Source organism: Heptranchias perlo, chromosome 40, assembly GCF_035084215.1.
Source record: "Heptranchias perlo isolate sHepPer1 chromosome 40, sHepPer1.hap1, whole genome shotgun sequence".
NCBI classification, from domain to species: domain Eukaryota; kingdom Metazoa; phylum Chordata; class Chondrichthyes; order Hexanchiformes; family Hexanchidae; genus Heptranchias; species Heptranchias perlo.
The window spans coordinates 11,602,092-11,617,762 of record NC_090364.1 but is presented as its reverse complement, the minus strand read 5'-3'; the positions used below and the strand labels follow the sequence as shown (position 1 = coordinate 11,617,762).

General features: G+C 43.4%; 1 protein-coding gene across 1 annotated transcript in view; it reads right to left on the bottom strand.

Moving 5' to 3' along the window:
- LOC137305690 (glutamate receptor ionotropic, NMDA 2B-like) overlaps nucleotides 1–13,988 on the bottom strand; it is a 388,749-nt gene extending 374,761 nt beyond the window's left edge. The window contains exon 1 of the mRNA XM_067974599.1: nucleotides 13,573–13,988. The gene's annotated coding sequence lies outside the window, so the exon portion shown is untranslated. The remainder of the gene's footprint in view (nucleotides 1–13,572) is intronic.
- Between the last annotated feature and the right edge of the window lie 1,683 nt (nucleotides 13,989–15,671).

Below are 15,671 nucleotides of genomic sequence, written 5' to 3'. Positions count from 1 at the left end.
TATAAGTTATTCTGCAGCCCTCACTTCAATCAACCTTCCAGCCCACCGCTATGGTCACTCCTGAAGCCCATTATAATTACTTCTGCAGCCCATCCCATGGTTATTTCTGCAACTCACCCCTATGATTACTCCGGCAGAACACCCATATGAGTGACAGTCTGAATGTGGATGTCTGAAGAAGCAGAGATATCCAACAAAGCCTCCAATGTATAAACGTTACAGATGGATAAATTCCTCAAATCTAGAACTATTACAGACTGAACACTTCAAATCTGTAAATGTTTGTGACTGAAACACTGTATCAAATCATGAAAAATGTTTGTAAATGAGATCTGAAATGTAATCGCACTAAATGGGATGTAAGTAATTGTTTAATCTGAGCATCTGTTGACAAACAGGGGTATTTATAAAAATCGTCAGTTAACATATCGAAGCACGAAAGCTCTGGGCTATTATCGCAAAGGCTAGATTGCCGAACCTCTGTTCTCTCTGGGAAAAGTAATGGTCCCAACACAGGTGACCAAATAAAATGTCATTTTTTAAAAACTTTCTGGCAAACCCTTTTGTGTATATGTAACATGATGGTGCCGTTTGCATCACTGATCGTATCTGCCTACAAAAAACTAATTAAATTGTTTGGAAGTTTTTTTTAAATTCGTTCATGAGATGTGGGCGTCGCTGGCGAGGCCGGCATTTATTGCCCATCCCTAATTGCCCTTGAGAAGGTGGTGGTGGTGAGCTGCCTTCTTGAACCACTGCAGTCCGCGTGGTGTTTACTGCACAGTGTCATGGTTGTTGACTGCCCCACAAAGTTTGATAGTCAGCCTCACAGGCCAGGAAGATCCCAGGTTCAATTCGGATTTGTGCTGATTGCTGCCAGAACAGCGCTACAATTGGCTCCTTGTGCCTATAAGCCGGGAAAATCCATCAGTCTCCCAGTCCCAGTTGTTATCCAGTGACCCCTGCTGGAAAGTGCGTGTGATTTGGGTCACTTTAAAAGTGCAATAGAATTGCTTGTGTGTTTTTTTTTTAATCCCCATCCTCCCTGAAGCTTCTGGCAGAGGTACAGATCCACAGGTGCCAAGTGACCTCCAGCAATATACCCAAGTGATCGCTCTCGATGCCTGAGCAAGTACAGCGAGTGTCGGCAGACTCGCTAACTGTGGAGTAGTGGGACCATCACAGCTGAGCCCGTCTTCATGCTGCATCCATTTCATAGTAGGAGTGAGTAACCAGCAATCGGGACCAGCGATGAAAGAAAGGAAGAATTGTTCTCCTAACAGCAAAGAAGCTTAAGGGGAGGTTTAATAGAGGTGTTCAAAATTATGAGGGGGTTTTGATATAGTTAGTAAGGAGAAACTGGCAAGGATCGGTAACTAGAGGACACAGATTTAAGATAATTGGCAAAAGAACCAGGGGGGAGATGAGGAGACATTTATTTACGCAGCGAGTTGTTATGATCTGGAATGCGCTGCCTAAAAGGGTGGTGGAAGCAGATTCAATAGTAAATTTCAAAAGGGAATTGGATAAATACTAGAAAAGGAAAAATGTGGGGAAAGAGCAGAGCAGTGGGACTAATTGGATAGCTCTTTCAAAGAGCCAGCACAGACGCGATGGGCTGAATGGCCTGTTTCTGTGCTCTAAGTCGCACTTCTAGAACACCAAGGTGTCCCAAAGCGCTTCACAGACAACAAACTGTAGTCACTGTTCGCACACAGTAAGGTCCTACAAACAGCAATGTGTTGAATGACCAATTGATCTGTTTTTGGTGGTGTTGGTTGAGGGATCGACGTTGGCCAGGACACCTCTCTTGCTCTTCTTTGAATATTTGGATATTTATGTCCACCTGAACAGGCAGACAAGGCCTCAATTAAACATCTCATCCAAAAGAGGGCACTTCCAACAATGTAGCATTCTGGAGTAAGGCTTGAACCCACAATCTTCTGACTCAAACAAGAATGCTATCACTGAACCATGCTAGGATTGCCAACCCTCCCAAATTGTCTTAAGACTCTCCCGGAATTAATCTCCAGAACACTACTGCAAGCAACATGGGAGAAAGAATCATAGGAGCATTAAGAAAAATTGCACTTTATTCATTTTCTTTGATAACTCATTTATTCGTATAAAAATATTGGAGTTGGAAAATAAGGCTGTTTGACTGATAGTCAGCAATTGTCCAATTGGGTAATGAAGAGTCTGTTGACTTTCCCAATGGATTCTTCCATTGAGGCGGTGGGTTATAAGGTTAGAGATGTCGAGCGATCCTCCAATCAGAGTTGGCAACCCTACTTTGAGATCATTTTAAATCAGCCAAACTGCAATTTCATGAACTTTAACCCCAGGATAGTAACCCTCAAAAGGAAATAGAATTCATCATTTGCACTGAATGGGAGTCAGGTGCTGGAGAGGCGAAGTCCTTCAAAGCAGGGTGGGGGTTAGATAGATGAAGGCTTCATGAGGGAGGATAAATGCAATGATATTACTCATCAGATTGCAATTGGTTTTGCTGTTCACCTTGTGCCATCCCAGAGCAGAACGTTAATGCTGAGTGACTGCAATTTTCCAGTCCTCCGTCGATCTGTCGTAATCTGCGACAGGAGACGATAAGACTTCTCTTAAAGCAAAGGGCTTGACTCCACCCACGTGCCCACATCCAGTCTGAAACTCAGCCGTAAAGACCAGACGGTCCCAGGTTCAATTATTGGTCTGTACTGAGTTTGGGGAACCTGACAAGGACGGCAGCTGAGGGTGAGGAAATCAGTCGGAGTTCCCGCTCCCAGTCACCATACAGGGGAGAGCAGTTGGAAATCACAAGGGGATTAGAGTGAAGACCACCGCCAGTAGGTCTGTAACGCCCCCCTGGTAGAATAGCCCACCATCAGTTAGTGTGTGTATGTCTAGAATGAGTAGCCACTTGGGCGCGATTCCAGAGAGCTACCAGAATCTGTGGAACCGTATCTCAGCGAGAGACAGGACGAAAAGACTAGACAGTTGAGAGGGAGGGGAAAAAAAACACAGAATGGCCCTTTTGTAACGTTTTGAAAGTAATCCAGTTTAAAAAAATGACACAGTTGGGAGTGTAATCGAACAAGAGACCATGCTGGCAGACAGTATGACCAGCAATGAGTAGACTGCGATGATCATGCAGATGTCTCCATGGGCAGTGAAAGTGACAAGTCTGGAATATTGAACCAATTATACAATTAATAAGCTGGTCGCCAATGGTGTTGCTCGCATGGGTAGCCTGCGGTCTGGAGCAAGCTTTTGATATTTAGCTGCTAACTTGGCCTGTTCCTTTTTGAGGAGCACTGTCCTAAATGGGCAAATTCAGGCAACTACAGCTGCTGAGATTTATTAGTGAGCAACAGTAACCACCTGTAATTTTCACACTGCAGGTCAGTCACTAGCTTTCTCATTTTTTTAAAAAAAGGACTGTTTGGATTTGTTGCCAAGTGTGACACTTTAACACGTGACATCTGGTGCGATAGGTATCCACCAGAAGATAGACATATAATATGTCCACCTGAACAGGCAGACGGGGCCTCAATTAAACATCTCATCCAAAAGATGGCACCTCCAACAAAAGCTATCCTTTGGTTGCAATGTTTACAAGGTGCAACTAACCCAGTCGCCCTACTTCAGGGAGAAAAAAAAATTGTGCAGTAGGTTTCCACTAGTCACATGGCTGACATCTTGCATCCGCTTCTTTGCGAGGGGTTTTAATGTACGACAGTTGACCTAAACCCTCAGATTAACGTGAATATGCTTCCCTTCAATACCAGTTGAACTGAAATTTGTCTAGAACTTCCCAAGGAGATACAGTAATCCCACAAGAGTCACATCCCTCCTACAACAATGCCTGTGACATCAAACAGAGAGGAATTTCTAGCCAAAAGAATGCTACCCCTTCCTAACAATTGAGACAGTGACATCAGGTACCAATTATACACATTAACCCTCCCCCTCCCTCCTCCTCCTTCTCCTCAGTCCCCAATACAGAAATTGACCTTCAAGTACCCATTAAACAAATTAACCCCTATTACCCAAATAAATTGACCCTAAGTATCCATTAAACACAATTTGAACCCCAAGTACTCATTAAACAGAAGTTGACACCCCCCCATAAACAAATTGACTCTGAGTACCCATTAAGCAGGATTTAACCTGCCCATGTACCCATTAAACAAAATGGAGGCTGCAAATACCATTAAACAGAAATTAAGACCCCAACTAGTGTGTACCATCGACAAGATGCACTGCAGCAACTCACCAAGGCTTCAACAGTACCTCCCAAACCCATGACCTCTACCACCTAGAAGGACAAGGGCAGCAGGTGCATGGGAACAACACCACCTGCACATTCCCCTCCAAGTCACACACCATCCCGACTTGGAAATATATCGCCGTTCCTTCATCGTCGCTGGGTCAAAATCCTGGAACTCCCTTCCTAACAGCACTGTGGGAGAACCTTCACCACATAGACTGCAGCGGTTCAAGAAGGCGGCTCACCACCACCTTCTCAAGGGCAATTAGGGATGGGCAATAAATGCTGGCCTTGCCAGCGACGCCCACATCCCATGAATAAATTTTTAAAAGTACCCACTAAACAGAAATTGACCCCAATTGCCTATTAAGCAGGAATTGCCCCCAAGTACCCACTACACAGAAATTGACCCCAAGTCCATTAAATAGCAAGTGACCCACAAATACCCATTAAACAGAAATTGATCGCCCCTCCACCAAGTGGCCATTAAACAGAAATTGACCCCTCCCTTTAAGCACCGACTCCCGACTCGGCGGAGGAGCTGCCAGATTTCCTCCACCTCCCCCCCCACCCCCAGTTGACAGCTCGCAAATCGTGCAAACGAGGCCCGACCTTGAAAATGGTTCGGGCCCTTTGCTGGAGTCAGGGGGCAGTCGGTGAAATCGCTCGCCCATCGCCTGCCCAAAGTATGAAATTCGACCACCTCTTAAAGTGAGAATGTCTCTATAACAGACCCTTTAAAAAAAATTAACTACCAACATCTATAACTCCATTTTTTAAAAATAAACTTTTTTTTGTCAATGTCTGGAGATCTGTTGGGGGCTGATCCCAATGGGGGAAAAGTCAGCTTGGAACTGTTACTGAGCCCAGGAATCCAAACCACGGGATGGCCGCAGAGTCCCGTGTCGATGATTACATCTTCAGCGTTGCTGTTTCAACGCCCTCGGACTGTCAAGGCCGAGCAACCCCTCCCAGCCACTTGTCAATGAAGTCCTCTCCCTCTTTAAACAAATAAAAATATGCTTAAAAACTCGACAGAAATAGGCAATGGAGAAAAAGAATCACAAAGGGATGGTAACGTTAATTATAATACTCCGCAGCTTGTTTGATTTTTAAAAGGAGTCCTGAGGGGAAGTCTTTAGTCTTTAGCCGGGGACCTGGTGGGGAACCTTGCACTTTAATTGTGTCAGTACCACACAGTTCCCTCGCATTTCTCCATGGGGATGGGGCATATGCGCATTAATCACTAGGTACCAGAGTGGAAGGCACTCACGCAGCTGCAGAGATCAAGTTAATGTTGCTGGTTTTATTTAGTCAAGAGACCATTTGGTTTATTGTCCTGGTCTCTGCTCCCCTCTTTTGAAGCACCACCTCATGTCAGGCGGGTTTCACAGGTGGGGTGTGGTGGGGGAACTACTGGTGATAACCCAACTGGTGCCCCACCAGGCATCAGTACAGGGCAGAGGTCAAACCGGGGAGCCTTTTTGTCTGTTTGGGTCAGCACCATACTGGGCGGCGCACTTACCCACATTGTGGGATGGAGGAGTCCATTTTTACATAAACCACTTGCTTTTAGTTCTTTATTGAGAGACCTAGATGAAAGGCCAAGGTTGATAAAGTGATAAGGTAAGTCAAGAGGTCAGGAGACACCAGGCTTGGGTATTAAAGCCAGTACAATGTAGGCGGATGAGAAGATGGAGGGAGCTGAGGAGAGCCACAGTTTTAAGATTACAGGAATGAATGAGTTAATGTAGGAGGGGTGCGATGATTTCAACACAGTGGGCAAAACTTTTAACTTCGGCAAGGTCGTAAAACGGGAGGTGGCGGATCGGCTGTCTGTTATACACCCACCCGATTTACCTCAGAAACACCCAACAACACCCAGAGACACACAGCATATACTGAGAAACACCCAACAACACCCAGAGACACACAGCATACACGGAGAAACACACAACAAATACCCAGAGACACACAGCATACACTGAGACTCTCTCAGCATACACTGAGAAACACACAGCATACACTGAGAAACACACAACAAATACCCAGAGACACACAGCATACACTGAGACTCTCTCGGCATACACTGAGAATCTCACAGCATACACTGAGAAACACACAGCATACACTGAGAAACACACAACAAATACCCAGAGACACACAGCATACACTGAGAAACACACAACAAACACCCAGAGACACACAGCATACACTGAGAAACACACAACAAACACCCAGAGACACACAGCATACACTGAGAAACACACAACAAACACCCAGAGACACACAGCATACACTGAGACTCTCTCGGCATACACTGAGAATCTCACAGCATACACTGAGAAACACACAGCATACACTGAGAAACACACAACAAATACCCAGAGACACACAGCATACACTGAGACTCTCTCGGCATACACTGAGACTCTCACAGCAAACACTGAGAATCTCACAACATACACTGAGAAACATACAAAACACACAGACACATAACTTACTCCAGGAAACACAAAACAAACACACAGAAACATACAGCACACATTGAGAAACACAACAACAAATACAACAGCATAGACTGAGAAACACACAACAAACACACAGAGCTGCACAACATACACCGAGAGACACAAACACCCAGAGACACACAACAAACATCCAGAAACACACAATAAACATTCAGAAACATACTACTGAGAAACACACAACATCCACTGAGAAACACATAACATACACTGAGAAACACACAATAAAACACTCAAACACAAAACAAACACCCAGAACCACACAGCACACACTGAGAAACACAACAAACACCCAGAGACACACAACATACATTCAGAAACTCACAATAAACATACCACCCAGAGTCACACAACATACACTGAAAAACACACAACATACACTGAGAAACGCACAAACAGCCAGAAATACACAGCATACATTGAGAAACACAACAAACACCCAGAGATACACAACACACACTGAGAAACACACAGAGCTGCACAACATACACTGAGACACACAACATGCACCGTGAAACGCACAACAAACACCCAGAGACACAAGATACATCCAGAAACCTGCAGCTTACACTGAGAAACACACAACGTACACTGAGAAACACACAACAAACACCCAGAGACACACAACATACATTCATAAACACACAACAAACACCCAGAGACACACAACATACATTCATAAACACACAACACCCAGAAATACACAGCACCCACTCTGAAACACAGAACATACACTCAGAAATACACATGCCCAGAAAAACACAGCAAACACCCAGAGATACACAATCAGCCAGACTTACGCAATATCCAAACACCTAAAGATGCACAATTAGAACTCAGAAATACACAAGCACCCATACGCACATAAAAAACACCTAGAGACAACATGTGTCGAGAACAACTGATGCATTATGATAAAACTTATTTTGGCTGTTTGGTATAGATTTTTTAACTATAAATGTGTATATATTTACCTTGGACTCACTGGAGGTAATTTTAACTCTGAGCGATGGTGTAAAATGAGTGATACAGCACACCCGAAGTTAATGTAAGGGGAAATCGGGCATGGTGCATAATAGGAATCAATTCAATGTCACCCATTTTACAGCATGACCCAAAGTTAAAATTGCCTCCACTGTTTGTGGTATTAGTGTACAAATGCCAAATCCAATCAACAACAATTACTTGCATCCCAAGGTGCTTCTCAGAGGCCTAATCAGACAAAAACTGACACCGAGCCATAGAAGGAGATATTAGGAGGGGTGACCAAAATCTTGGTCAAAGAGGTGGGTTTTAAGGAGGATCTTAAAGGAGAGAGAGGCGAACACTACCCTGTCCACTGTTTTAATAGATGTGTTAAGCCATGTACTTTAGTGGGCTAATTTCTTGTTAAAATAAATGATTACGTCGCATAAACATGTTAAGGCTTCCTAAGCTGCTCTGCACATAGTAGCTTCTAGGCTATAAATGCAGCACATTCCTTTTACACTTTGTGCTGACGATTTGCGCTTCTCCTGTTAGGATTATATTGAGAGACAACCAGTGGGAAAACGCACCTCCCTCTCCTTTACATCGAACGAGTCTCCTCCTTGTCGTGTTTTTTTTTGTAATGCTCTAAATGTATGCAGCCGAGCCTCTTTCGAATCAGCTGCAATGTGTCACTATTCATTGCAAAGAGACATCCAGCTCTGTAAGCTGATCTGCATTGTTGCACTTAACCATCAACTATTTATTTGCAGCATGTTCAAATCGCAATAATCCCTTCAGTACGTGTAGGGAAATATTTTATAAATATTAACAATCTTTTTAAATAAAAAGATTCAGGTACAAATCATGATTCATGAATAATCTCAAAAGACATACTGATATGTATCTGAGCTGGAGTGAGTTACAGATTTAGAAACACAGAATAAGATTTATACAGCAACAAAGATTGTATATTTATGGACATGATTGATGCACGATGTGTAATATATAGAGCTCGGCATAAACACACATTCCTACAAAAGTCGATCAAATATCTCTCTATATGACTCCTAACTCAATCACTATCAGTCATTGAACTGATTCTTTCTGCAATGAGGAGTCAAATGCTTTAAATAATTAAAGCAGGTTGTAGATGACGTTCTGCTCAAATGGGTCACTTCATCCACCTCACACAATACATATTAGAAGCTGTAAGACCCTATACAGAGGATGGTCAATATGCCCAATATATAGACATCGCCTCTATTATATACCGTACCATACGCCCAATATATAGATGTTGCCTCTAATATTATACCGTACCATATGCCCAATATATAGATGTTGCCTCTAATATTATACCATACCATATGCCCAATATATAGATGTTGCCTCTAATATATACTGTACAATACGCCCAATATATAGAGGTGGCCTCTATTTATATACTTTACAATACGCCCTATATATAGAGGTGGCCTCCATTTATATACTTTACAATACGCCCAATATATAGAGGTGGCCTCTCCCTGGCCACAGTCTCAGGCTGAACAAACCAGTTCGCAACCACGGCGTCCCATTTGACCCGGAGCTGAGTTTCCGACCCCATATCCTCTCCATCACAAAGACCGCCTACTTCCACCTCCGTAATATCGCCCGTCTCCATCCCTGCCTCAACCCATCTGCTGCTGAAACCCTCATCCATGCCTTTGTTACCTCCAGACTTGACTATTCCAATGTTCTCCCGGCCGGCCTCCCACCTTCCACTCTCCATAAACGTGGGCTCATCCAAAACTCTGCTGCCCGTATCCTAACTCGCACCAAGTGCCGTTCAGCCATGACCCATGTGCTCACCAACCTACATTGGCTACTGGTCCACCTCAATTTTAAAATTTTTATCCTTGTGTTCAAATCTCTCCATGGTCTCATCCCTCCCAATCTCTGTAACCTCCTTCAGCCCTAAAAACCCTACAAGTTCTCTGCATTCCTCCAACTCTGGCAACTTGTGCATCCCCCACTTCCTTCGCTCCACCATTGGCGGCCGTGCTTTGAGCCTTCTAGGCTCTAAGCTTAGGAATTCCCTCCCCAAACCTCTTTGTCTCTCCACCTCACTCCTCCTTTAAGATGCTGCTTAAAACCTACCTCTTTGACCAAGTGTTTGGTCACCTGCTCCTAATGTCTCCTTCTTTGGCTCAGTATCAATTTATGTCTGATAACGTTCCTGTGATGAGCCTTGGGACATTTTATTACATTAAAAGTGCTATATAAATGCAAGTTGTTGTTGGCCTCTATTATACACTGTACAATATGTCCCAATATATAGAGTGGCCTCTATTGTACACTGTACAATATGTCCCAATATATAGAGTGGCCTCTATTATACACTGTACAATATGTCCCAATATATAGAGTGGCCTCTATTATACATTGTACAATATGTCCCAATATATAGAGTGGCTTCTATTACACACTGTACAATATGTCCCAATATATAGAGTGGCTTCTATTACACACTGTACAATATATCCCAATATATAGAGTGGCCTCTATTATACACTGTACAATGTGTCTCAATATATAGAGTGGCCTCTATTATACACTGTACAATATGTCCCAATATATAGAGTGGCCTCTATTGTACACTGTACAATATGTCCCAATATATAGAGTGGCCTCTATTATACACTGTACAATATATCCCAATATATAGAGTGGCCTCTATTATACACTGTACAATATGTCCCAATATATAGAGTGGCTTCTATTACACACTGTACAATGTGTCCCAATATATAGAGTGGCCTCTATTGTACACTGTACAATGTGTCTCAATATATAGAGTGGCCTCTATTATACACTGTCCCTATAATCAAGATATTACTATTGGCAGTGTTAGCAGACAATAACATAATGCATTCGTATAACATTCCTTTGTCTGCTGTCTTAACACAAGTTTAATTAAATGGGTAATTCACGTCAGCCAGAGCAGCAGACAGGATTGTCATATAAATGGATTAAGCATTTGTCTGCTGTTGTCAGCAACAGTAATCTGTAGCCTTCCACATCCAGTTACACATCTATTATATACAATACCGGTTTACCTCCAATGGCATTGCTCATGGGTATTCTGGGTTGATATGTACATAAATAATTCTGTGCATCTAATGTGGGGGAACAACTCCTTACATTTCCAGTCCATCTAGTTAGTCAACAAATGGGCAAAACTTAAGAAAAGATTAAGCTACCTTACATCTTTTCTTCTTAGCAAGTATCTCTACAACATTATTCAGTGTTATCAAAAGGTTCTGCTTAAATAATTATGTTTACATCAGAACTTGTATTCATAGCCCCCTGCCCATCAATCTCTTAGCGGCTCTGAGAACCCTTATGAGTCTCTTAGCTAAGTGATGGCTCTGAAAACCCTCTACAAGTCTCTTAGACACTTCAAACACAGAAGAGGCTCTTGTATAGGAAAGCTTAATAAATTATGTAAGAGGAGAAAACTGTGCAAGGTGAGGTCAATCAGAGTTTAATTGTTTGATGAGAGACCTGTGCAAGGTGAGGTCAATCAGAGTTTAATTGTTTGATGAGAGACCTGTGCAAGGTGAGGTCAATCAGAGTTTAATTGTTTGATGAGAGACCTGTGCAAAGTGAGGTCAATCAGAGTTTAATTGTTTGATGAGAGACCTGTGCAAAGTGAGGTCAATCAGAGTTTAATTGTTTGATGAGGGACCCGTGCAAAGTGAGGTCAATCAGAGTTTAATTGTTTGATGAGAGATCCGTGCAAGGTGAGGTCAATCAGAGTTTAATTGTTTGATGAGAGACCCGTGTAAGGTGAGGTCAATCAGAGTTTAATTGTTTGATGAGAGACCTGTGTAAGGTGAGGTCAATCAGAGTTTAATTGTTTGATGAGAGACCCGTGCAAAGTGAGGTCAATCAGAGTTTAATTGTTTGATGAGAGACCTGTGTAAGGTGAGGTCAATCAGAGTTTAATTGTTTGATGAGAGACCCGTGCAAAGTGAGGTCAATCAGAGTTTAATTGTTTGATGAGAGACCTGTGCAAGGTGGGGTCAATCAGAGTTTAATTGCTCTTTGGGCTGCAAGTCAGAACCCAGGATTAAATGTCTGGCTTTCTTTTTTTTAAGTGTGATTGCTAAGGTTATATTTTTACATCATGAACCAAAAATTTCAGTGTTACTACGATATTTTCTATTGCGGGAAAGTTTCTCGATGCATATCAAATGACTGTCTCTCTTTCTTTTAAAAAAGAGGGATTATTGAAAGAAATCTGCATATGAGCCAATCAGCTAAGAGGCATTTGCTTAGAATAAATTTGCCAATAATTAAATATTACAGAGAAATGTGACACAGGAAGTGTAACAGGATGGACAGGAAATAGACAGTTACATACTATCTTTATTATTACAGATAAATATATTGCTGTCTATACTGAAGCCTCTCTACATATAATTTGTTCCTATACATCCAGGGTGACCTTTCTATGTACGATATGTCCCTATATATCCAGTATAACCTCTTGATAGTATACAATATGTCCCTATAAATCCAATGTGGCCTCTCTATTCTACATAATATGCCCCTATATATCCAGTGTAACCTTTCTGTTATGTACATGTTCTATATATCTAGTATCGTCTTTCTATTGTATATAACATGGCCCTATTTATCCTGTGAGGCCTCTAAAATGTACAATATGTCATAGAAGCATTAGGAACAGGAGTAGGCCATTCAGCTCCTCGAGCCTGCTCCGCCATTCAATTGGATCATGGCTGATCTGCGCCTCCATCCCATGTACCCGCCTTAGCTCCATTTCCCTTGATACCGTCACCTAACAAAAATCGATCAATCTCAGTCTTGAAAATTTCGATTGACCCAACAGCCACAGCCTTTTGGGGGAGAGAGTTCCATTTTCCTACTACCCTTTGTGTTAAAAAAAAGTGCTTCCTGATTCCGTTCCTGAACGGCCTAGCTCTAATTTTAAGATTATGTCCCCTCATTCTTGATTTCCCTCACCAGAGGAAATAGTTTTCCACGTATCTACCCTATCGAATACTTTGAACATTTTAAACACCTCGATCAGATCACCCCTCAAGGGAATACAAGCCAAGTTTATGCTACCTGTCCTGCTAATTTAACCCTCTAAGCCCTGGTATTATTCTGGTAAATGTGCGCTGCACCCCCTCCATGGCCAGCATATCCTTCCTGAGGTGCGGCGCCCAAAAACAGAACGCAATACTCTAGATGGGGTCTGACCAAGTCCCAGATACATGAAAGCTCTCTATATATCTGCATGTAATACATGTCCTGTGTTACCCCGGTTATATACCCCACACCCCATATATGAGCCTCTTTATTATATACACAGTGCCTTTTACATTACCACTGAATAAGGCCACTTGCATTGTCTCAGCACCTTCTGCTGCCCTGACTTCAGTTTGAAGCCCATTCCCTCTCTGGTCACAGAAAATCTGGACTATCCCTTTAAAATGACCGATTTGAACCCAGCACCTTCTAATGTCATGGCGATTATGGTTGTGCTTCGTTTAAGACGAGCTCGGAGCAGCTTGACGCTGTCGGCTTGTCCGCCCTGTAAAATCCCACATTAACCCAATCACCTCCGCTGTGCGTTGGGGCCAACATTGCCCAGCGACCTCCAAATCAGCTTTACATCTGATGCCAATGCTTTGAATTTCAGATAAACTTTTGTCATAAAATAAAGCTGGGCAAGTTGTCTGCAATTTCTCCCTCTCCACTCCCACTCCCCGTTCATTTTAATTTTGCATGTCTTACCTTTTTGGTTACTGATGGAGCTCGCTCTTGGGCTTGTTAGAGAGCTAAGCATGATGAAAGGAGCCTTAGATTATTGCCTCCTTGCATAGCCACCAGTACGGATCTTTATCGAGCAGCAGTCTCAGCAGTTTCTCGGTCTTGCTATCTCTCTCTCTTCCTTTCTCTCTCCAGCTCGCAGTAGATCGGGTCCTTCTGAGGACTGTCCAGGCTTGAGAACATCAGGGTTGCCTCCCTCGTATTCAAAGAGAAAGGAGGGTGGCCGTCACTTTGGGAGAGGGGGAGAAAATGAAAAGGAGGGGAAACGGAAAAAGAGAAACTGATCCAATCTCCCTCCTGTGTTATATTTCAGATCCTTCACTGCATAGAATCGTTGAATGTCTCAATTTTAATCCCCATATCCTTGCATCCCACGGATTTTTTTCTGTTGAGAAAAAGGAAGGGGAAATTATCAATATTTATTGGAAACATGTCAGATCTCGACCATGAAATGCTATAGGAACTTCAAAACGATAGTATGGATAGTGTAGGGTCTTCTCTTGATCAATTTTTTTTCTATATGAACTGCAGCTGCAATTAAGGCAACCTAACATGCAAAACCTCACTAGACCTTCTAAAAAAAACCTCTGCAATCAGACGGGATTTTCTTTCCCCTTGGCGAGATTACACATGTTGCGACTACAATAGACTTCCTCACGACTGAAAAATATATGCAATTTGAAGGGGGCAATTTACACAGAAATGTCGAGCGAGACATAGAGCAGCTTTGCCCTCTTGTCTATGGCTCATGAGTTCTTTAAATACATTCCGAGGCAGTGTCTTTATGTCGGATGTTACGAGAAAACACAGACACACGCCACCGTGAAAAGGACAAAGACATTTTTAAAAATTCGTCACATACTTACAAGAAGAAATTATTTCCTTTCCCTCGCTCTTCTGTAGCACCGTGCTTGCTACAGACAAGCTCATCGAATCTTTTCAATACCAAATAAATTCCTCCTTTATTAATTCACCCACACACCAAAAATAGATCCACTAAAAGATTCCTTTAGGAAACAAAACACATACTAAAAAAAAAACAAAACAAAAAAAAAAGCAGGACAATGTCCTGTTCAAAAAAAAAGCCACACACACAAGAGCCACTTTGTATTCCAGATGTGAGGCAGGATAAAAATGGAAAACGAGTGTGAAAAATGCCACCTCAGTCTCCAGATGCTTCCCTTAGATACATCAAGCACACATAAGGATGTGGGAAGAAAGATTTGGAATCTCTCTCCTGCTGTATTGCTAGGAGACAACGAAGGCTGCACGTCATGTGCCTGAGGGTTTGATTTGGGAGAGATGGGCTGGTAGCACCCCCTGGTGCCTGCCTTCTAATCCTGCACCAGCCCAGATCAAAAGCTGCAGCCTTGGACTTCACAATCAAAGCCTTACAGCCTCCACCCCCCCCCCCCCCCCGCCCCGCCGAGCAATGCCACACGACCCAGCCCCGGCCACGCGCTATTTGACCTTTCATCCCCCGCGCCAGCCCAATCAAAGGCTACAGGACAAGTCGAAGGCAGGAGGGGGGAGAGAAAATCAAAGCCTTGTGGAATGGCTCTCCCATCGCAGGGCCTAGCCCAGGCCCACGTGCCCTTACTGCGCTATTCCAGCAGCTGGAAATAGGTCGCGAGACGGCAGGACGAGCCGACTGGCCACTCAGCAAGGCATTAAGGTCCTGAATCCTGGGAGTTACCTTGACTCAACGTGGTGGTGAGTCGTCCAGAACCCGAGGACCCTCGGGCTCAATCCCCCTGCCCTGGGCTGAGTTAGCCGATCGCAGAGAAATGGCAGTAGGGGTTTTACAGTTGGCCTCAGCACCGTGCACGCGTGTGGAAGTTGAGGACAGGAACAAGTGGGCTTCGATCTCCTCCCCATGGTCTAATTGCCAGTGGGCACCCACTATTGATGGACGGTTGACGCAGGTATAACGGCCACATGTGTGAGGTACCACAAGACAGCCAGTGCCAACTGAGCCGATGGCCTGGATCTTCCGATCGGTGTTTAACTGGAGCAGGTTATCGCCGGCACGGCTCGGCAGATGCAGGTCAATGTCTCCGAGA